We start from the raw sequence: 22,707 nt of genomic DNA on the forward strand, positions 1-22,707 counted from the left end.
GTGCCTAGAGAAGAAGCACAGAGGATCCTGTGGCATTGCCACGGATCTCAATATGGAGGCCATTTCGGAGGTGAGCGAACAGCCACCAAGGTCCTCCAATGTGGCTTCTATTGGCCCACACTCTATAAAGATTCCCGAGAGTTTGTACGTAACTGTGACAGTTGCCAAAGAGCTGGTAATCTGCCCCATGGTTACGCCATGCCTCAACAAGGAATCTTAGAAATTGAGTTGTTTGACGTATGGGGAATTGACTTCATGGGACCTTTCCCACCATCATACTCAAACACTTATATTCTGATGGCAGTTGACTATGTATCAAAATGGGTTGAGGCTATCGCCACACCCACCAACGATACCAAAACGGTGCTGAAGTTACTCCAGAAACATATCTTTAGCAGGTTTGGTGTCCCTAGAGTACTAATCAGTGATGGGGGCACTCACTTCTGCAATAAACAGCTTTACTCTGCCATGGTTCGGTATGGAATTTGCCACAAGGTGGCCACTCCATATCATCCACAAACCAATGGGCAAGCTGAAGTCTCTAACAGAGAATTAAAGAGAATCCTGGAACGGACAGTAAATACCCGTAGAAAGGATTGGGCACGGATCTTGGATGATGCTCTGTGGGCTTACAGGACAGCATTCAAGACCCCCATAGGGACATCTCCATACCAACTCGTGTATGGTAAGGCATGTCACCTGCCCGTGGAACTGGAACATAAGGCCTACTGGGCAACCAGATTCCTAAACTTTGATGCCAAATTAGCAGGAGAAAAACGATTGCTCCAGCTAAATGAGCTAGAGGAATTCAGATTCACAGCTTTCGAAAATGCCAAGCTTTATAAAGAAAAATAAAAAAAATGGCATGACAAAAAGCTGTCATCTAGAATCTTTGAACCAGGACAGAAGGTCCTGTTGTTTAACTCTAGACTCAAGCTATTCCCCGGGAAACTGAAATCCCGGTGGAGGGGACCATACGTGATTACAAGTGTATCACCATATGGTTATGTGGAGCTTCAAGATATTGATTCTGATAAGAAGTTCATTGTCAATGGACAGAGAATCAAGCATTATCTTGAAGGCAACATTGAGCAAGAATGCTCAAGGCTGAAGCTAGACTAAAAGCTCAGCAAGGTCCAGCTAAAGACAATAAAGAAGCGCTTGCTGGGAGGCAACCCAGCCATGGGGCAACAATCCTCTAAGCATTTTGCCCTATTTCTATTTTTATTTTTATTTGTTTATATATAGAGTTCATTGATAACAAGGTAAATAATCATTTACAGAAGACCTCGGCACACAAAACAGAGAAAAAGATTTCACTGGCAAGAAAACGCCAGTAAAAGTGCATTTTGGGCGTTCAACGCCCAAAATGGGCATCCACTGGGCGCTGAACGCCAGTCATGGTAGCAGCTGGGCGTTCAACGCCAGAAAGGGGCACCCACTGGGCGTTGAATGCCAGTAATGGCAGCAGCTGGGCGTTGAACGCCCAGGAGAGCAGCATTTGGGCGCTGAACGCCCAAAACAGGCAGTGTTTGGGCGTTCAAACGCCAGGACAGCAGGGAGGAGCCAAATTCATTTTTCCACACGTATTTCCATTTTAATTTCAAATTTTATGTTTCAATGCATGATTTTTACATGAACATGTTAAGAACCCTGATTTCTAAAATCCTTAATTTCTAAAAATCCCTCTTTCCAAATTCAATTCAAACTCTTTTCAAAACTTTTCTGAAAACAAATCTATCTTTTTCACTCAAAAATCTTTTCAACTAATCCATATCTTTTTCAAATCTCCATATTATCTTTTTCAAAATTCAGATTTATCTTTTTCAAAAATCTATCATATCTTTTCAAAATTAAACTATATCTTCTATCTTATCTTTTTCAACTCAATCTTTTTATCTTATCTTTTCCAATTTTTCGAAAACCCACCCCCCCATCCCTTTAAATTTGGGTTCGGCCTCCCTCCTCCTCCATCAAAAATTGCACCTAGCTCTCCTTCTATCCCTCTCCTTTCTTTTCTTTTGCTTGAGGACAAGCAAACCTCTAAGTTTGGTGTGTTTATCCGAGATCACTAAGATCATGGCTCCTAAAGGAAAACAACCCACTCCAAGAGGCAAGAAAGAGAGCGTTCCAAAACCACTTTGGAATCAAGGGAAGTTCTTATCTAAAGAACATTCAGACCATTATCTTAAAGTAATGGGTCTGAGATCAGTGATCCCGGAAGTTAGATTCGATCTGAAAGAAGATGAATATCCGGAGATCCAGGAGCAAATTCGAATCAGGAATTGGGAAGTCCTAGCTAATCCTGAAACGAAAGTAGGAAGGAACATGGTCCAGGAGTTCTATGCTAATATGTGGCAGACTGACAAGCAAAAACTATCTGGAACTGCCTTCTATGAATTTCGGACCATGGTCAGAGGGAAGATTGTTCATACCACCCCTGACAAGATCAGAGAGATCTTAAAGCTACCTCAGCTAAAGGATGATCCAGACTCCTTCAACAGGAGGATGATGAGAGCAGACATTGACCTGGATAAGATTCTAGAGGACATATGTATCCCTGGAGCCAGGTGGACCACCAACACAAAGGGTGTCCCAAATCAACTCAAGAGAGAGGATCTCAAACCAGTCGCCAGAGGATGGCTGGACTTCATTGGGCGTTCTTTGTTGCCTACTAGCAACCGTTCTGAAGTCACAGTTAAAAGAGCAGTGATGATCCATTGCATCATGATGGGAAAGGAAGTGGAGGTTCATCAGCTGATTTCAACTGAACTCTACAAAATTGCTAACAAAAATTCTAAAGAGGCCAGGTTGGCTTATCCAAGCGTGATTTCTCTGCTCTGCAAGGACGCTGGAGTAAGGATGGGAATAACTGAGTATATCCCAATTGAAAAGCCTATTACCAAAGCATCAATGGAAAAACAATAAGCACAGGAGGATCCCATCAAGAAGAGAGCACAGGAATCCCTCCCAGAGATTCCTCAATCTGAATACTGGGAGTATCTTGAGATGTCTGTTACCAAGATACGGGAAGCCATGGAGCAAATAATAAAAGAACAGAAGGAACACAGTCAAATGCTGACCTATATGTTTAAAGAACAAGAGGAGCAAGGGCGTGACTTAAGGGAATTGAAGCGCCAAAAGTCTTCTCTTGTAGGACCAAGCACCCCAAGGATCAGAGGAACCCCCGTTCCCCCAGAATAAAGGTTGTTAATTTCCAATTTCTGCCTTAACTCTGTGACAGTGTCCTTATAGAAGTTTACCTTAGGAGTCATATAGTAATAATTTGTATCTATTTTGACTTTATCTCCAATTAAGCTATAGTTTATTTTTCTCATCATCAGCAAACATGAATAAAGTAGTAGATCTTTTGAATAAGAGGCAATAAAATTTTGAGTTTTAATAAGAGAAATTCTAATTAGTTAAATGTGGTGGCAATGCTTTCTGTCTTCTGAATGAATGCTTGAACAGTGCATAGGTCTTTTGAATTTGTTGTTTAAGACTGTTAAATATGTTGGCTCTTGAAAGAATGATGAACATGAGACATGTTATTGATAATCTGAAAAATCATAAAAATGATTCTTGAAGCAAGAAAAAGCAGCAAAGAACAAAGCTTGCAGAAAAAAAAAAGAGAGAGAAAAAGCAAGCAGAAAAAGCCAATAACCCTTAAAACCAAAAGGCAAGGGCAAATGAAAAGGATCCCAAGGCTTTGAGCATCAGTGGATAGGAGGGCCTAAAGAACTAAAATCCTGGTCTAAGCGGCTAAACCAAGCTGTCCCTAACCATGTGCTTGTGGCGTGAAGGTGTCAAGTGAAAACTTGAGACTGAGCGGTTAAAGTCAAGGTCCAAAGCAAAAAGAAGAGTGTGCTTAAGAACTCTGGACACCTCTAATTGGGGACTTTAGCAAAGCTGAGTCACAATCTGAAAAGGTTCACCCAGTTATGTGTCTGTGGCATTTATGTATCTGGTGGTAATATTGGAAAACAAAGTGCTTAGGGCCACGGCCAAGACTCATAAAGAAGCTGTGTTCAAGAATCATCACACTGAACTAAGAGAATCAATAACACTATCTGAATTCTAAGTTCCTATAGATGCCAATCACTCTGAGCTTCAATGGTTAAAGTGAGATGCCAAAACTGTTCAGAAGCAAAAAGCTACTAGTCCCACTCATCTAATTAGAATCTGAGCTTCAATCAAAAACTCTGAGATATTATTGCTTCTCAACCTATTAGTATTCTATTTTATTTGTCTAGTTGCTTGAGGACAAGCAACAGTTTAAGTTTGGTATTGTGATGAGCGGATATTTTATACACTTTTTGGGGTTAATTTCATATAGTTTTGAGTATGTTCTAGTTAGTTTTTAGTCTATTTTCATTAGTTTTTAGGAAAAATTCATATTTCTGGACTTTACTATGAGTTGTGTATTTTTCTGTAATTTCAGGTATTTTTCTGGCTGAAATTGAAGGAGCTGAGCAAAAATCTGATTCAGGCTGAAAAAGGACTGCTGATGCTGTTGGATTCTGACCTCCCTGCACTCAAAGTGGAGTTTCTGGAGCTACAGAACTCGAAATGGCATGATTCCAATTGCGTTGGAAAGTAGACATCCAGGGCTTTCCAGCAATATATAATAGTCCATACTTTGCACAAGGATAGACGACGTAAACTGGCATTCAACGCCAGTTCTCTGCCCAATTCTGGCGTCCAGCGCCAGAAAAGGATCAAAAGCTGGAGTTGAACGCCCAAACTGGCACAAAAACTGGCGTTCAACTCCACAAATGGCCTCTGCACGTGACTTGCTTAAATCTCAGCCCCAGCACACACCAAGTGGGCCCAGAAGTGGATCTCTGCATCATCTATCATAGTCCACTCATTTTTTGTAAACCTAGGCTACTAGTTTAGTATTTAAACAACTTTTAGAGACTTATTTTGCATCTCATGACATTTTAGATCTAAACTTTGTATTCTCTGACGGCATGAGTCTCTAAACCCCATTGTTGGGGGTGAGGAGCTCTGCTGTGTCTCGATGAATTAATGCAAGTATTTATGTTTTCCATTCAAACACGCTTGTTCCTATCTAAGATGTTCATTCACGCTTAACAGTGATGGAGGTGTTGATCTGTGACACTCATCACCTTCCTCAAATCATGAACGTGTGCCTGACAACCACCTCCGTTCTATATACGATTGAATGAGTATCTCTTAGATTCCTTAATCAGAATCTCCGTGGTATAAGCTAGAACTGATGGCGGCATTCATGAGAATCCGGAAAGTCTAAACCTTGTCTGTGGTATTCCGAGTAGGATTCAAGGATTGAATGACTGTGACGAGCTTCAAACTCCAGAAGGCTGGGCGTTAGTGACAGACGCAAAAGGATAGTAAATCCTATTCCAACCGGATCGAGAACCAACCGGTGATTAGCCGTGCTGTGACAGAGCGCGTGAGCGTAGTTTTCACTGGAAGGACGGAAGGTAGCCATTGACAACGGTGATCCACCAACACACAGCTTGCCATAGGAGGACGAGCGTGCGTGAACAAGAAGACAGAGGAAAGCAGAGATTCAGAAGACAAAGCATCTCCAAAACTCCAACATATTCTCCATTACTGCATAACAAGTAACCTTTAATCCATGCTCTATTGTTTGTTTGCAATTCAACTGATAAACATAATTGACCTCCTGACTAAGATTTACAAGATAACCATAGATTGCTTCAAACCAACAATCTCCGTGGGATTCGACCCTTACTCACGTGTGGTATTACTTGGACGACCCAGTGCACTTGCTGGTCAGTGGTACGAGTTGTGAAAAGTGTGATTCATAATTCGTGCACCACTCCGCCATGTATGGCTCACCTGTAGGATGCAAAGATGTATTAGTAGTGCCAACAGAAGAATAAGAAATAACGGATTCCAAGTCACTCTCGGTACCATCTAGTGATTCGGTATGTTCCTCAAGAGAGGCCGAAGTACTAGCCAGATAATCCAACCGCCGTCTAGCTTGCCGAGTGTGTAACAAAGTTCTTTCAATCTCAGGGTCAAGCTCGGCTAGACTAGAATTCGGTTGAGACCGAGTCATCAAACTTGGGAGTCATAGCACACATACAAAAAGAAATCTGAACTATAGCTAAGTATTAAAAGAAAGTAAACTATCTACAATATTGACATATTCACATAACCAATATCAAGGCATATGTTGCAACCATTCTCCGGCAACGGTGCCAAAAATTTGATCGAGCACGGATACCGTCGATAAGGAATTTCACAAGATTTTTCACGTTGCAAGTATAGTCCTCGATCGACAAATAATCCGTGAATCAAATTTAGAAGGGATTTGGTTGTCACAAGTTCAACTCCAATAAAAATAACCGAAGTATTCAAATCTCGGGTCGTCTCACAAGAAATGGGCAAACATGTGCATCAACATTGGTTAGAATTCCGGGGTTGCAAGTCATGAGCAAGAAATTAAACTAGGAATCTTAACGAGCAAGTAATCTTGAAATGCAAGAAACTAATCCAAACAACTAAGGCAAAATGTAAATAATTCCAAACTCAAAAAATAACATCCAATGTAATTCTATTCTAAACTAAACAAGTAAATATAACTAAAACAAGACAATTAAGATTTTTGGGCTTTCAAATATGAATGATAAAAGTAACTCTTGGCTAGACATGGGAATTGGGGTCACTATCCTTGTCTAATAACCATATCTTGACAATTATGAGGAACCAAACTCATTAAGTCTACTTCTATACTTGAAGTCTGTTAAATGGTTTGGCCAACATCAACCCATAAGGTCCAACCTAACTACTAATTAACTTAGTAGTAGGCTAGTGTCAATGGCTATCAAATTGACCACCAAGGGTTCCCAAATCATCAAATCCATTAGACCCAATGACTCAAGTTTACCCAATTCCCTTAGCCTAGGCCAAGAGTAAAAAGGACTACTCCATAATCAAAGGAAACATTTCATCAAACACATGGTAAGCATTAATGAAAAACATGTTCAAATTGCAATTAAATTGGAACTAACAAGTACTCACTAACAATTACCAACATACAATCATTCAAACAACACAATTCATCATGGAAATCATCAATGCAACAATAACAAATCAAGATCTACAAGATTCATGAAATGGGTATAAAATGACAAACAACAAGAAAACATAAAACTAACATAAGATCTAAACAAAATTATACTAGGGAATTCAAATTAAACAATTAAAACTAGTAATTAACAAGATCCAATTCAGAATTCAACAAGGGAAGATCAAATTAAAGCTAGATCTAGAGAGGAACAAGGATTTCTCTCTCTAGAAGAACAAAGAACTAAAAAATAGCTAAAAATTATGTCTAAATGTAAAATAATTGATCCCCCGTTTCCCCTAGCATCCTTGGATCTTTTCCATGCAGAAATAGCTTGAATTTGGGCCTGATGAGCCTCAGAAATTGCCAAGCATGATTTCCTTTAATGAGGTCACGTACAGCTTTCCGCGCGTGAGCGCCATGTACGCGTGCGCGCCGGTGTGGATTTTCCTAATCTGCGCGGATGTGTCCATCCTTCGTGCCACTTCCAGCTGTCCACATCCACACGGGCGCGCGAGGTGCGTGTGCGCGCCCATGCTGGAATTCCCAAAATCCAAATCTTCATGTTCCTTCCTCTTGTGCATGCTTTCTTTCTCTCTTCTAGGCCATCTTTGCCCTATAATTTTCGAAATCAATCAACAAACAGGTCACGACATCGAATGGTAATAGAAGAGGATCAAAGTATAGCAATTTTAAGGCAAAAGAAGCATGTTTTTCATCATGAAGCAATATTAGGAAGAGAACACAAAACCATGCAATACTTGTGAATAAGTGCGAGAAATATTGACAAAACCCCCCAAATTCTACACAATATAAACCACAAAATTAGGGTTTATCAAATCTCCCCACACTTAAACCAAGCATGTCCTCATGCTTAAAATAAAAAGACCAAAGATTATGGTAAGAAAGGGTTTATGAAATGTAAACGACCTAAATAAATGCATGCAATTAATGTAAAATCATCTATCTACTTGGTCAAGGGTAAATCTATCCTCCAAGAACACATGTGAGCATACGGGGTGAAAATGATATGTAGTCCATAAATCCTACTAAATTGAACATCACTATGAAGTGTATCCGGGAAGTGTATCCGCTCTATTCGCTCGAGTGTTAGGCTTCGTCACTCAATCCTCCCCTAATCATGCTTTCCAAGATTTGTCTTTCATCTAACAATCAACAATTACTTAATGAATATTTACAAGCATCATGAGGTCTTATTCATGGGTTGTAACGGGGCTAGGGTGAAGGTAAGTGTTCATACCCTGGGTCGAGCTATCCAACCCGGGATGTTTAGCGACAAAGCGACCAACCTCTTCAGGTCAGACTATCCGACCTCTTCTCAAAGAGCTCGGCCAAATTACCAGGAAAGCCCAATAAAGGGCCCGAATAGAGGAACACAACCCAAATCCAAAGGCAGCCCAAGCCTATAGAGATAAAGGCGATTCCCTTGAAGATAAGATGACCTCACCCAAAGATAAGATAAGATAAAGATAACTAATTTATCTTATCTAAAAAGGCCACTCTACACCACTATAAATACACTGGAGCACCCAGGTATAACTCATACTCTGATTCTACTAAAAACCTGCTTAATACCCTTGCTAACTTAAGCATCGGAGTCCCTTGCAGGTACCCCCACCCTCCGGTGACAAAGGATCAACAGTGCAGCCAAGCTCAACAAGTCGGATACGATAGCTCCGGCCTCCATTCACAGTTGGACACGTCATCTCCGATCAGCACAGAAGATCTCATCCGAGATCATCCTACAGTCTCAAGTAACCCTCGGAACATTAGCGCCGTTGCCGGGGAACCTGGAAGTCATCCCATCACCATGGCAGACGACAATGACAACGACCATGATTCAGATCTAGAAGATAGAACGTCGCACAAAAACGCGGACACTACACCAAAAGATACCCCTGAATCTAACGGGGACAAAAACTCACCAAACCCGGGAGCTCTAGAGACGCTTCATGATCTATTAAAACAACTTGAAAAAGAAGCACAACATCAGCGAGAAGCTGAGAAAGATCTACAAAAGGAGATAAGGCGGCGCCGGGAATTAGAAGATAAACTTCTAAAACTCGAAGCCGATCTCAAAACCAAAGCTACTCGATCCACCCATGAGGACAGCTCTCGCAAAGATCAAGATCCATTCACTAGGAAGATCATGAAGACCAAAATCCCTAAGGACTTTAAACTCCCGGATATGCCTTTATACGATGGCACGGCAGATCCCAGCCATCACCTCAGCAATTTCAGAAGTTGAATGTACCTCACCGACGCCTCGGACGCAGTCCGTTGCAAAGCCTTCCCAACTATCTTGACCAAAACGGCGATTAAGTGGTTCGACAATCAACCCCCTAGGTCCATCTCAAGCTTTGACAACTTGGCCAAAAAGTTTCTAGCCAGATTCTCTATCCAAAAAGACAACCAAGCACGCCCCAAGTTTATTAGGAATCAAATAAGGAGATCGGAAAGGTCTACGCAGCTACATGAAAAGATTCAACAAGGCATGTCTGGACATACAAAGCCTACCAACGGAGGGCGCCATTATGGGCCTCATCAATGGCTTGCAAGAGGGACCTCTTAGCCAATCTATATCGAAAAAACACCCCGAATCTCTGAACGAAGTACAAGAACGAGCAAAGAAGTACATCAACATGGAGGAAAACTCCCGACTAGGGGAGACCTCAAAATCTGGATTCACCTACCCCTCCCGAGATAAGGACAAAGAATCCAAAAAGAAGGAAGATCGACATGGGGAGAAAATAAAAAAATATCACAATTACACCCCTCTTCGGGTGTCCCTTGTGGATGTCTATAGGGAAGTTTGCCACACTGAAAAAATACCCCCAACTCGACCACTCAAAGGCAAAAAAGGAGGAGGAAATCAGACTGAATATTGCGAATACCATCGAATCCCTGGACATTCTACCAACGAATGTTTTGACTTAAAGAATTTCATAGAAAAACTAGTAAGAGAAGGGAAATTAGATCGGTATCTGGCCACCCGGGACGATGAGCAACGAAAAAGAAGAAGGGACAAAGATGTCAGACGAACCGAGCGATCACCTCGTATACCAGAAAGACACGTCAACATGATACATGGTGGATTTGCGGGAGGAGGAATCTCCAAATCATCTCGCAAAAGATATCTTAAAGAAGTATATCATGTTGAGGGGAAAGAGGAAGCACCCGACATCCCCGCAATTACTTTCACCAAAGAAGACGCATCCGGTATCATCTCAGGACATGACGATCCCATGGTCATCACTATTATATTGGCAAACGCAAATCTCCACCGCACACTGATAGACCAAGGGAGCTCCGCTGACATCTTGATCAAAACTGCCTTAGACAAGCTCGGCCTAGAAGAAAAAGAACTTAGAGCATATCCAAACAACCTGTTCGGACTGGGAGACACCCCAGTTCAACCAATTGGATACATCTCACTACACACAATCTTCGGAAAAGGAAACCAGTCAAGAACACTCAAGATAGACTACATCGTGGTTGACGTGAGTTCAGCCTACAACACCTTAATAGGCCGGACAACATTAAATCAGCTCGGCGCAATAGTCTCGACTCCACATCTATGCATAAAATTCCCAACTGCAGAAGGGATAGCTACAATAAAAGCAGACCAGAAGACAGCGCGCCGCTGTTACAACGAAAGTCTAAACCTCAGAGGCAGAGGAGAAGAATTCCACACAATCGAACTTGGTGGAGTTCAGAGGTGGGAAGAACTCCGCCCACAACCCGAGGGTGAAGTAGAGAAAGTCCAGATTGGAGACATCCCGGACAAAACAACCAACATTGGTACGATCCTAAAAGGAGACATAAAAGAATCACTCGTACCTCATAGGCAGAGGAGAAGAATTCCACACAATCGAACTTGGTGGAGTTCAGAGGTGGGAAGAACTCCGCCCACAACCCGAGGGTGAAGTAGAGAAAGTCCAGATTAGAGACATCCCAGACAAAACAACCAACATTGGTACGATCCTAAAAGGAGACATAAAAGAATCACTCGTACAGTTCTTACGAGATAACGTCAACCTCTTTGCATGGAAGGCTGCAGACATGCCATGCATAGACCCCAAATTAATGTGCCACAAGTTGGCGGTCTACCCAGGATCTCGGCCGGTACAACAGAGACGAAGAAAGCTCGGACCAGAACAATCCCAAGCTGTGGAAGAGCTGGTACAAGCTCTACTGGAAGCAGGATTCATAAGAGAAGTCAAGTACCCACTATGGTTAGCTAATTTCATCTTGGTGAAAAAATTAAATGGGAAGTGGCGAATGTGCACCGACTACACTGATCTCAACAAAGCCTGCCCAAAAGATCCTTATCCACTCCCAAGTATCGACGCTCTGGTAGATGCCTCCTCCAGATATAAATACCTCTCGTTTATGGACATATATTCGGGATACAATCAAATCCCAATGTATCCACCCGACCAAGAAAAAACTTCATTCTTAACACCAAAAGCAAACTATTGCTACATCGTCATGCCTTTTGGTCTTAAAAACGTGGGAGCTACTTATCAGAGATTAATGAATAAGGTCTTCACAGATCATATTGGAAAAATCATGGAAGTCTATGTGGACGACATGTTAATAAAGACACAAAGTGAAGAGACGTTGCTGTCCGACCTCGCCCAAGTATTCGACACCATAAGAAGGCATGCATGCGACTTAATCCTGCAAAATGCACCTTCGCAATAGAAGCTGGCAAATTCCTGGGTTTTATGCTCACACAAAGAGGAATCGAGGCAAATCCAGATAAATGCCAGGCCATACTCGATATGAAGAGTCCGACTTGCATCAAAGAGGTACAACAACTCAATGGAAGACTGGCAACCTTGTCCAGATTTCTAGCGGGATCAGCGATAAGATCTCTCCCCTTCTATGCTACCCTAAGGAAAGGAAAGAGGTTTGAATGGACAACGGAGTCTGAACAAGCCTTCCAAGATTTCAAAAGATTCCTAGGACAGCCACCTATCCTATCTCGGCCACGAGAAGGAGAACCACTCATATTGTACCTCGCGGTAGAAAGTCGGGCAGTAGCCTCAGCACTAATTCGAGAAGATGACAGTGGGCAACAACCCGTATACTTCATCAGTAAAGCATTACAAGGATCCGAGCTAAACTACTAAAAAATAGAAAAATTTGCCTACGCTCTCATCTTAACATCTCGACGACTTTGCCCATCTTTCCAAGCCTACACCATTACGGTTCAGACCAACCAACCCATAAAAGGGATATTGCAAAAAACAGACCTAGTGGGTAGAATCTTGCAATGGGCAGTTGAGTTGTCCGAGTTCGACCTTCAATACGAAGCACAGACAGCCATCAAATTACAATACCTGGCTGACTTCATTGTAGAATTTACAGACACCCAGAAACCCCCACAGAATGGTATCTCTACGTGGACGGCTCCTCGAATAAGACTGGAAGCGGCGCAGGTGTGATAATTGAAAGCAACCAAGGAACCCAATTCGAAATTTCCCTCAAATTCGGGTTCCCTGCCTCAAACAACCAAGCTGAATATGAGGCACTACCAGCTGGTTTGAAGCTGGCTAAAGAGGTTGGAGCTCAAAAACTCATCATCTTCAGCGACTCACAGGTGGTCACTTCACAAATAACAGGGAGCTACCAAGCCAAGGATCCCACCATGAAAAAGCACTTGGACAAAACCAGGGAATAGCTCGGACAACTCGGGGAATATGAGATCCACCACATACCCTGCGAACAAAATGCCCGAGCTGACGCACTCTCAAAGCTAGCCAGCACCAAACCAGGGGGCAACAATAGAAGCCTCATCCAGGAAATGCTGCAGAACCCGTCAATCTCGGAAGAGGAAAAAGTCCTAGCCATAACAGGTCTAGATCAAGGATGGATGACTCCCATAAATAACTACCTCAAAAAAGAAACACTTCCTACAGATGAAAAGGAGGCAAAGAGGTTAAAACGGGAGGCACAATACTACACTATCATAAATAATACTCTATACAAAAGAGGGATTTCAATACCATTGTTAAAATATGTTCCGACTTTCAACACAAAAGAAATTCTAGAAGAAATACACAGTGGCATCTATGGCAATCATTTCAGAGCGCAAGCATTTGCCAAAAAAGTACTCCGGGCAGGGTTCTATTGGCCAACTCTACAAAAAGAAGCCACGGAGTTCGTAAAGATATATCCACTATGTCAGAAAGATGCCAACTTCTACATCGCCCCGCCAGACGAACTCATCAGCGTGACCTCACCTTGGCCATTCGCAAAATGGGGACTCGACCTTCTCGGACCCATCCCTCAGGGATCGGGACAAGTTAAATTCCTCATAGTAGGAGTAGACTATTTCACAAAGTGGATCGAGGCAGAACCCCTCGCTAACGCCACTGCTCAAAGAAGTCGAAAATTCCTATATAGGAACATTGTCACAAGGTTCGGGGTTCCATACTCCATCACCACAGACAATGGCACCCAATTCACAGATGCAGGCTTCAGAAAGTTAGTGGCCGACTTGAACATAAAATACTAGTTCACTTCCTTAGAACATCCCCAAGCCAATGGACAAGCCGAAGCTGCCAACAAAGTCATATTGGCTGGGCTAAAACGGAGATTACAGGACGCAAAGGGAGCCTGGGCTAAGGAACTCCCACAAGTCCTATGGGCATATCGAACAACGCTGCATTCCACCACAAAGGAATCACCCTTCTGATTAGCGTACGGAATAGAGACAATGATCCCAGTGGAGATTGAAGAAGGGTCGCCTAGAGTGATCCACTATAATGAAGAGGCCAACTCCCAACTTCAAAGGGAAGAACTCGACCTACTCCCAGAAATCCAAGAAAGAGCTCGGATCAGGGAATAGGCATTAAAACGTCGAATGGCTTCGAGATACAATCAAAGGGTAGTGCCACGAGGATTTGCTGAGAACGACCTCGTCCTAATCCGAAATGATATCGAAACAACTCGACCTAGAGAAGGAAAGCTGGCAGCAAACTAGAAAGGACCCTACCAAGTCATAGAAGTACTTGAAAAGGGCTACTACAGACTGTCCGAACTCGATGGGCGAGAGCTTCCTAGGTCATGGCACGCCTGCAACCTAAGAAGGTACTATAGTTAGGGACGATAAAGGATCTTAGGACAAGGCGCACTCTTTTTCCTGAAAAGGTTTTTTAATGAGGTGCCAAGCCAAGACCCTTTAAATTTTCCGACTTAGAGGGATAAAGCTCCCACATGTATATATTTGCATTTTCTTTTGAATAAAATCTATTTAGATCTTCTACAAATTCTCAAGGCGCATTAATCTGAAACATTCATCATCCGATTATAAAGCTACAGATCGGCAGAAAGTGAAAATCAAATTCACTGCACGATCACGATAAAAGACCAACAGAGATGAAAACCAAATTCATTAAAAGGTCAACCAAACTAGGATTAAACCCAATCTCTACAAAATCGGCAAAGATGAAAACAGAATAATGCAAGAAGTTATCGAAAGTGATCCATAGAAAGGACCTAACGAGGTCTTAATAAAATGGATTGCTAAAAAATAACTTAAAGACTGGCCGACGTAAAGAAGTCGGACCAGTCGCAATAACCAAAGTTATAAGTAAATCCCTGGAAAGAGGTCTGGCCAGCCCTATAAAAGAGGATTATTATGACTTAGAAGGGCCTGACATAATGAAGTCGGCCCAAAACATAAAGTTATAAAAGTAATCCCTGAAAGAGACCTGAACAAGGTCCAAGAAAGAGGATTACAAAAATAACTTAGAAGGGCCCGACATGAAGTAGTTGGCCCAAAACATAAAGTTATAAAAGTAATCCTTGAAAGAGACCTGAACAAGGTCCAAGAAAGAGGATTACAAAAATAACTTAGAAGGGCCCGACATGAAGAAGTCGGTCCAAAACATATAGTTATAAAAGTAATCCCTGAAAGAGACCTGAACAAGGTCCAAGAAAGAGGATTACAAAAATAACTTAGAAGGGCCCAACATGAAGATGTCGGCCCAAAACATAAAGTTATAAAAGTAATCCCTGAAAGAGACCTAAACAAGGTCCAAGAAAGAGGATTACAAAAATAAATTAGAAGGAACCAACACAAGGAAGTCGATTCTAAAATCAACAAAAAGTAACCCCTGAAAGAGACTTGACGAGGGTCCGAGAAAGAGGATTACTAGAAATAACTTAGGTAAGACTGACATAAAGAATTCGGCCTTTCCCAAACAAGTTACAAGAGTAATTCCTAAAATAAGACCTAACAAGGTCCAAAAGAAAGGATTACTAGAAGTAACTGAAATGACGAAGTCGGCTTCCCAAAAACCTTAACGTTATTACTAACGGAGACCTCACAAAGGTCCCAACAAATAGGGTTATTAGAAATAACTTCAAGACAACACCAGGAAGCCGACATACAAGTTGGATCCAAGCAACTACAACCTCAGAGGAATCAAGCCACAAGTATAAAGGCAATCTAAAGAGGACAACAAAGCTCCAACACTCCGAAAAGCCTAAAAAGATACCAAGGCCGATGCAAATAGACATGATATAAAAAGCATAAACTTATAATAATAACAAGCTCAAGAGGCTACCAAAATCAGCCCCAAGAACTTGGAAACTATTTTATTTTTCAAAATAAAGTTGCTAAACAAGCAACTAAAAGAGTGTCAACAGTCAGCAAACATCATAAAGAGTTTAAAAGCCCACAAGCCGGGCTATCTACACAAACATTTAGAAAACTATTTATCCGAAGGCTTCTCAGCAACATCAACACGGGGTGAAAGAGGGCGAGTCCGAAGAGGCACTGCATCCACTGTCCTGTCATCCCTATTCAAGATTTGGCAATCAGGATCTGATTCAGGATGAACGACCTCAGAGGAAGGAGCTGAAGAAGTCGGCATAACAGAAGCTTTGGCCGCAGGCACTGAGGGAGGCTCAACATCGTCGTCATCAGGGTCGTCAGGGACAATTTTGCCATCCTTTACAACATTATCCAGACTGAATAGAGCAAGGTCGACCTCGGGGGCAAGAACCTGAACCTGCTCATTTAGGTTCTCATAAGCAGCATTTACGCTGCCCACAAGGTGACCCTGGAGCTTGGCATAATCAACCCGGGCAGACTCCAACTCCTCCCTAAGACGCATCACTTCCCTATAGGTCGTGACATAGCTGTCCTTGTGCCTCAACACCATGTCTTCAGCCAACCTCACAGAAGCCGCCAAGGCAACAGAACTAGCCTTTTCGACCTCCAACTCCTTCTCCAGCTTGGTCACTTTCACTTGGAGTTCCTCTTTCAAACCCTTCATCCGGTCGAACTCCTGCTTAGCCTCCGCCATGAAGGCTTTGGTGGCATGAAGAGGAAGATCTTGGGCAGTTCGGTACAGGGCAGCTCCCATATACGCCATCTTAATACTACTCTGAGTTATAAAATCTAAATGGCGAAGGAGAGATACATCATCCATAGGGAGGGCACCATAAGGACCGATCTGCTGGTCGACAAAGCCAACAGCATCGAAATCAGGCGCATCCAGATTGAAGGGCTCGACAGTTCGGGGTCTTTTGGAAGGAAAAATGACCGGAGCGTAAGAAACAGCGGCAGAAGACTGTGGAGGATCAAGTACACGGACTCTAGGAGTAGGGATCATTCTCCTCGATCCAGGCGAGCTCGGCACAGATGGCTTCGGCGGAACCTGAGAGGACCCTTCCCCATCCGCCCTGGTCGAGATGTTCTGGGCCACAGTAGCCTTTCTCGCTTTTTTGAAAGCCTTCATCGATTTATTATTCTTAGCCATCTCTGGAAAATGAAGAACAAACAGCTTTACAAACCAGAAAAAGAAGAAGGCAGCAAAGAAAAAACAAGAAACAAAATATATCAAGTAAATACCCAATATAGTTCGGACAAGGGATGTGTCCCCCAAAGATTTTTTAGTGTCCAAATGAGGAGGTTCCCCCAAAATATCCTCCAAAACAGTTACAAAGGCCTGCTCGACCTCGTCAACATCTCTCAGGTGTATCGGGATACCACTACATTCTTCTGCCACTCTAAAGGAAAGCGGGGTTCGTTGTTCTCATCTAGAAAGAAAGGCCGAGCTCCTTCAACATTCCGAACCTTAAAAAAGTATCTTAAAATCCCGAAAGCATTCATCATACATAGAAAAAACCTTGTACCCCTGGGCAGACCTAAAAAAAATCCAAGAAGCCTTCTTCTTAGTAGTCCCAGGCTTTGTCAACACAAAAAGATACAAAAAGAGAGTATGAGAAGGAGTAACAGCAAAATCTCGACAAACCAACTGAAAAATCTTGATAAAACCCCAAGAATTTGGGTGAAGCTGAGAGGGGGCAACGTTACAGGACCATAACAGGTCAGTTTCAAAAGAAGTAAAAGTAAGGGTGATGTTCATTTGGCTAAAAAAGAAATCATATGCATAGAAAAAGGGACGCTCCCCCTGAGTCAAGACAGGGAAGCAAACCCTATCGTCAGAATCAGGTGCTACCAACTCGTAACTGTTTTCCTGATCTCCACTGCTACAAATTCGGTGATGTTTTCTAAGCTTTAGACAAAATTCAGAATTGGCTAAAGAAACACACAGCAACACAAGGGAGTCCAACCAATCAGACATCCCCTCAGGAACCTTAGAAGACGCCTCGACAATATTTTTGCGATAAGACATGGCCAACTAGTCCTACAAACAAGAAAAGAAGATTGGATTACTAAAAAACATCTCGGACGAAGTCAAAACAACTCGACCAACACAATCCAGCGCAGTACAAGCGATAAAAGGAAACCCCAAGACCTACACTAAAAAGATCCGAAGGCATCCTTTGGAGGCAGAACAAGGACTCAGGAAAACCTACAAGCCTACACCTTGAATACAGGAAGATAATGACCCTTTTTTCAACGAAAATGACAACTCTGAATAAAAAGCCACAAATCAAATAAAACCATCAAAATAAACTACCTCCCAGGCTCACCGTCCCAGTTCGATTAACAAACGAAGCTACCAAGTAACAAAATGTATCAAGAAAAAATCATCAGAGATGCAACCCTTTTTCAGAGAAATAAAATCCCCCCAAACAAACAAAGAAAATCAAAACAAGCATCGTTATCTTCTACAAAGTTCAGAAGCAAGGAAAGCTATCAACAGGGCAAAAATCAAGGGGCAATCTTTTTAGAAGCAAACAAGTGCAGTTCACAAAACTCAAGCATTAAAGAACAACTAGAAGCAAGCAGCAAAACATGCAAAGCCCTAAAAAGCCCCAGCAGAAATACCAGGAGTACGCATAAAAGACTACAAAAAGGTTCAATCTTTCCAACATACATTCAGACAAAATCAAAGTTTTACCAGAAAAAATGATGAGAACAATGGAAAGAAGAACCAACCTGAACAAAGGAAGAAGCTTCGAAGAAGATTGAAGACAGAGAGACAAAATCGCCTTTCGAGCAAAGAAAAACACCAAGAAATCACCAAATGACGTCGCAAGGAAGAAATGCGAAAACCGCAAACTTCAGGAAACAAAAAGAGAGAAAGAAAAGGGAAGTTACGGAGAAGAGAAACCATTTTTTCTGAGTGTGAAATTCAAAATAGAGAGGCTAAGAGAAACGGGGCAATTAAAAACCAATTAATGAGGGTATTAAAACCCTCGCATATTCCCAAGGCTAAGAGCGCTAATGCAAAAGCGCGCGCTTTTAAGAAGAAGCAAAAGAAAACGTTCCATATTCAAAAAGGAAGAACTCTACAAAGATGAAGTTGACAAGATGCTCGAGTTCGGCTTCACCAGAGAAGGATCGAAGTCCTAAAAGTAAGACTCGACCTCAAAAAGAAAGACCGAGCTTGAGCAGGGGCACTGTTCATACCCTGGCTCAAGCTATCCGACCCGGGATGTTTAGCGACAAAGCGACCGACCTCTTCAGGTCAGACTATCCGACCTCTTCTCAAAGAGCTCAGCCAAATTACCAGGAAAGCCCAATAAAGGGCCCGAATAGAGGAACACGACCCAAATCCAAAGGCATCCCAAGCCTATACAGATAAGGGCGGTTCCCTTGAAGATAAGATGACCTCACCCAAAGATAAGATAAGATAAAGATAACTAACTTATCTTATCTAAAAAGGTCACTCCACACCATTATAAATACACTGGAGCACCCAGGTATAACTCATACTCTGATTCTACCAAAAACCTGCTTAATACCCTTGCTAACTTAAGCATCGGAGTCCCTTGCAGGTAACCCCCACCCTCCGGTGACAAAGGATCAGCAGTGCAGCCAAGCTCAATAAGTCAGATACGATAGCTCCGGCCTCCATTCACAGTCGGACACGTCATCTTCGATCAGCACAGAAGATCTCATCCGAGATCGGCCTACAGTTTTAGGTAACCCTCGGAACAGTAAGGATGTATATGGTCAAGTGAGCTTAAAATTTGAGTCCTTGATTAACCTAGGATCCCACTAGACACATAGAACAACCTATATAACTATACTACATTACCTAGCTACCCATGGGTTTTACGTTTTTGCATACTCATGCATTCTTTTCAATTCACATCCCATATGCATTGTTATTATTACTTTGTTTTGGGACATTTTTGTCCCCTTTCATTGCTTTCTCTCTTTTTTTTTGGTCCCCTTTTTTTTCTTGGGGTTTCATATATAAAAGTTTCAATGCATATGGTTCAATAATTCAGTACATGAGTATGTTCCCAAATCCTAGAATTTACAATTACAATTACAATACACCTTTTTACATCTACCCAAATTCCGAAGTACACCCTCCCATTTGAATGACACACACCCTAACTTACCTAAGCTAATCAAGGATCCAAATCTAGGGACATTCATTGTTTTTCACTTGGGATTGTTGATGTGCTCTATTTAAGAACAAAGAGGGTTTATCATAGGCTCAAAGAGGGTTTAAGAACAAGTGTATCACCATATGGTTATGTGGAGCTTCAAGATATTGATTCTGATAAGAAGTTCATTGTCAATGGACAGAGAATCAAGCATTATCTTGAAGGCAACATTGAGCAAGAATGCTCAAGGCTGAAGCTAGACTAAAAGCTCAGCAAGGTCCAGCTAAAGACAATAAAGAAGCGCTTGCTGGGAGGCAACCCAGCCATGGGGCAACAATCCTCTAAGCATTTTGCCCTATTTCTATTTTTATTTTTATTTGTTTATATATAAAGTTCATTGATAACAAGGTAAATAATCATTTACAGAAGACCTCGGCACACAAAACAGAGAAAAAGATTTCACTGGCAAGAAAACGCCAGTAAAAGTGCATTTTGGGCGTTCAACGCCCAAAATGGGCATCCACTGGGCGCTGAACGCCAGTCATGGTAGCAGCTGGGCGTTCAACGCCAGAAAGGGGCACCCACTGGGCGTTGAATGCCAGTAATGGCAGCAGCTGGGCGTTGAACGCCCAGGAGAGCAGCATTTGGGCGCTGAACGCCCAAAACAGGCAGTGTTTGGGCGTTCAAACGCCAGGACAGCAGGGAGGAGCCAAATTCATTTTTCCACACGTATTTCCATTTTAATTTCAAATTTTATGTTTCAATGCATGATTTTTACATGAACATGTTAAGAACCCTGATTTCTAAAATCCTTAATTTCTAAAAATCCCTCTTTCCAAATTCAATTCAAACTCTTTTCAAAACTTTTCTGAAAACAAATCTATCTTTTTCACTCAAAAATCTTTTCAACTAATCCATATCTTTTTCAAATCTCCATATTATCTTTTTCAAAATTCAGATTTATCTTTTTCAAAAATCTATCATATCTTTTCAAAATTAAACTATATCTTCTATCTTATCTTTTTCAACTCAATCTTTTTATCTTATCTTTTCCAATTTTTCGAAAACCCACCCCCCCATCCCTTTAAATTTGGGTTCGGCCTCCCTCCTCCTCCATCAACAATTGCACCTAGCTCTCCTTCTATCCCTCTCCTTTCTTTTCTTTTGCTTGAGGACAAGCAAACCTCTAAGTTTGGTGTGTTTATCCAAGATCACTAAGATCATGGCTCCTAAAGGAAAACAACCCACTCCAAGAGGCAAGAAAGAGAGCGTTCCAAAACCACTTTGGAATCAAGGGAAGTTCTTATCTAAAGAACATTCAGACCATTATCTTAAAGTAATGGGTCTGAGATCAGTGATCCCGGAAGTTAGATTCGATCTGAAAGAAGATGAATATCCGGAGATCCAGGAGCAAATTCGAATCAGGAACTGGGAAGTCCTAGCTAATCCTAAAACGAAAGTAGGAAGGAACATGGTCCAGGAGTTCTATGCTAATATGTGGCAGACTGACAAGCAAAAACTATCTGGAACTGCCTTCTATGAATTTCGGACCATGGTCAGAGGGAAGATTGTTCATACCACCCCTGACAAGATCAGAGAGATCTTAAAGCTACCTCAGCTAAAGGATGATCCAGACTCCTTCAACAGGAGGATGATGAGAGCAGACATTGACCTGGATAAGATTCTAGAGGACATATGTATCCCTGGAGCCAGGTGGACCACCAACACAAAGGGTGTCCCAAATCAACTCAAGAGAGAGGATCTCAAACCAGTCGCCAGAGGATGGCTGGACTTCATTGGGCGTTCTCTGTTGCCTACTAGCAACCGTTCTGAAGTCACAGTTAAAAGAGCAGTGATGATCCATTGCATCATGATGGGAAAGGAAGTGGAGGTTCATCAGCTGATTTCAACTGAACTCTACAAAATTGCTAACAAAAATTCTAAAGAGGCCAGGTTGGCTTATCCAAGCGTGATTTCTCTACTCTGCAAGGACGCTGGAGTAAGGATGGGAATAACTGAGTATATCCCAATTGAAAAGCCTATTACCAAAGCATCAATGGAAAAACAATAAGCACAGGAGGATCCCATCAAGAAGAGAGCACAGGAATCCCTCCCAGAGATTCCTCAATCTGAATACTGGGAGTATCTTGAGATGTCTGTTACCAAGATACGGGAAGCCATGGAGCAAATAATAAAAGAACAGAAGGAACACAGTCAAATGCTGACCTATATGTTTAAAGAACAAGAGGAGCAAGGGCGTGACTTAAGGGAATTGAAGCGCCAAAAGTCTTCTCTTGTAGGACCAAGCACCCCAAGGATCAGAGGAACCCCCGTTCCCCCAGAATAAAGGTTGTTAATTTCCAATTTCTGCCTTAACTCTGTGACAGTGTCCTTATAGAAGTTTACCTTAGGAGTCATATAGTAATAATTTGTATCTATTTTGACTTTATCTCCAATTAAGCTATAGTTTATTTTTCTCATCATCAGCAAACATGAATAAAGTAGTAGATCTTTTGAATAAGAGGCAATAAAATTTTGAGTTTTAATAAGAGAAATTCTAATTAGTTAAATGTGGTGGCAATGCTTTCTGTCTTCTAAATAAATGCTTGAACAGTGCATAGGTCTTTTGAATTTGTTGTTTAAGATTGTTAAATATGTTGGCTCTTGAAAGAATGATGAACATGAGACATGTTATTGATAATCTGAAAAATCATAAAAATGATTCTTGAAGCAAGAAAAAGCAGCAAAGAACAAAGCTTGCAGAAAAAAAAAAGAGAGAGAAAAAGCAAGCAGAAAAAGCCAATAACCCTTAAAACCAAAAGGCA

This window comes from Arachis ipaensis, chromosome B1 (genome assembly GCF_059453495.1).
Source record: "Arachis ipaensis isolate K30076 ecotype BB chromosome B1, ASM5945349v1, whole genome shotgun sequence".
NCBI classification, from domain to species: domain Eukaryota; kingdom Viridiplantae; phylum Streptophyta; class Magnoliopsida; order Fabales; family Fabaceae; genus Arachis; species Arachis ipaensis.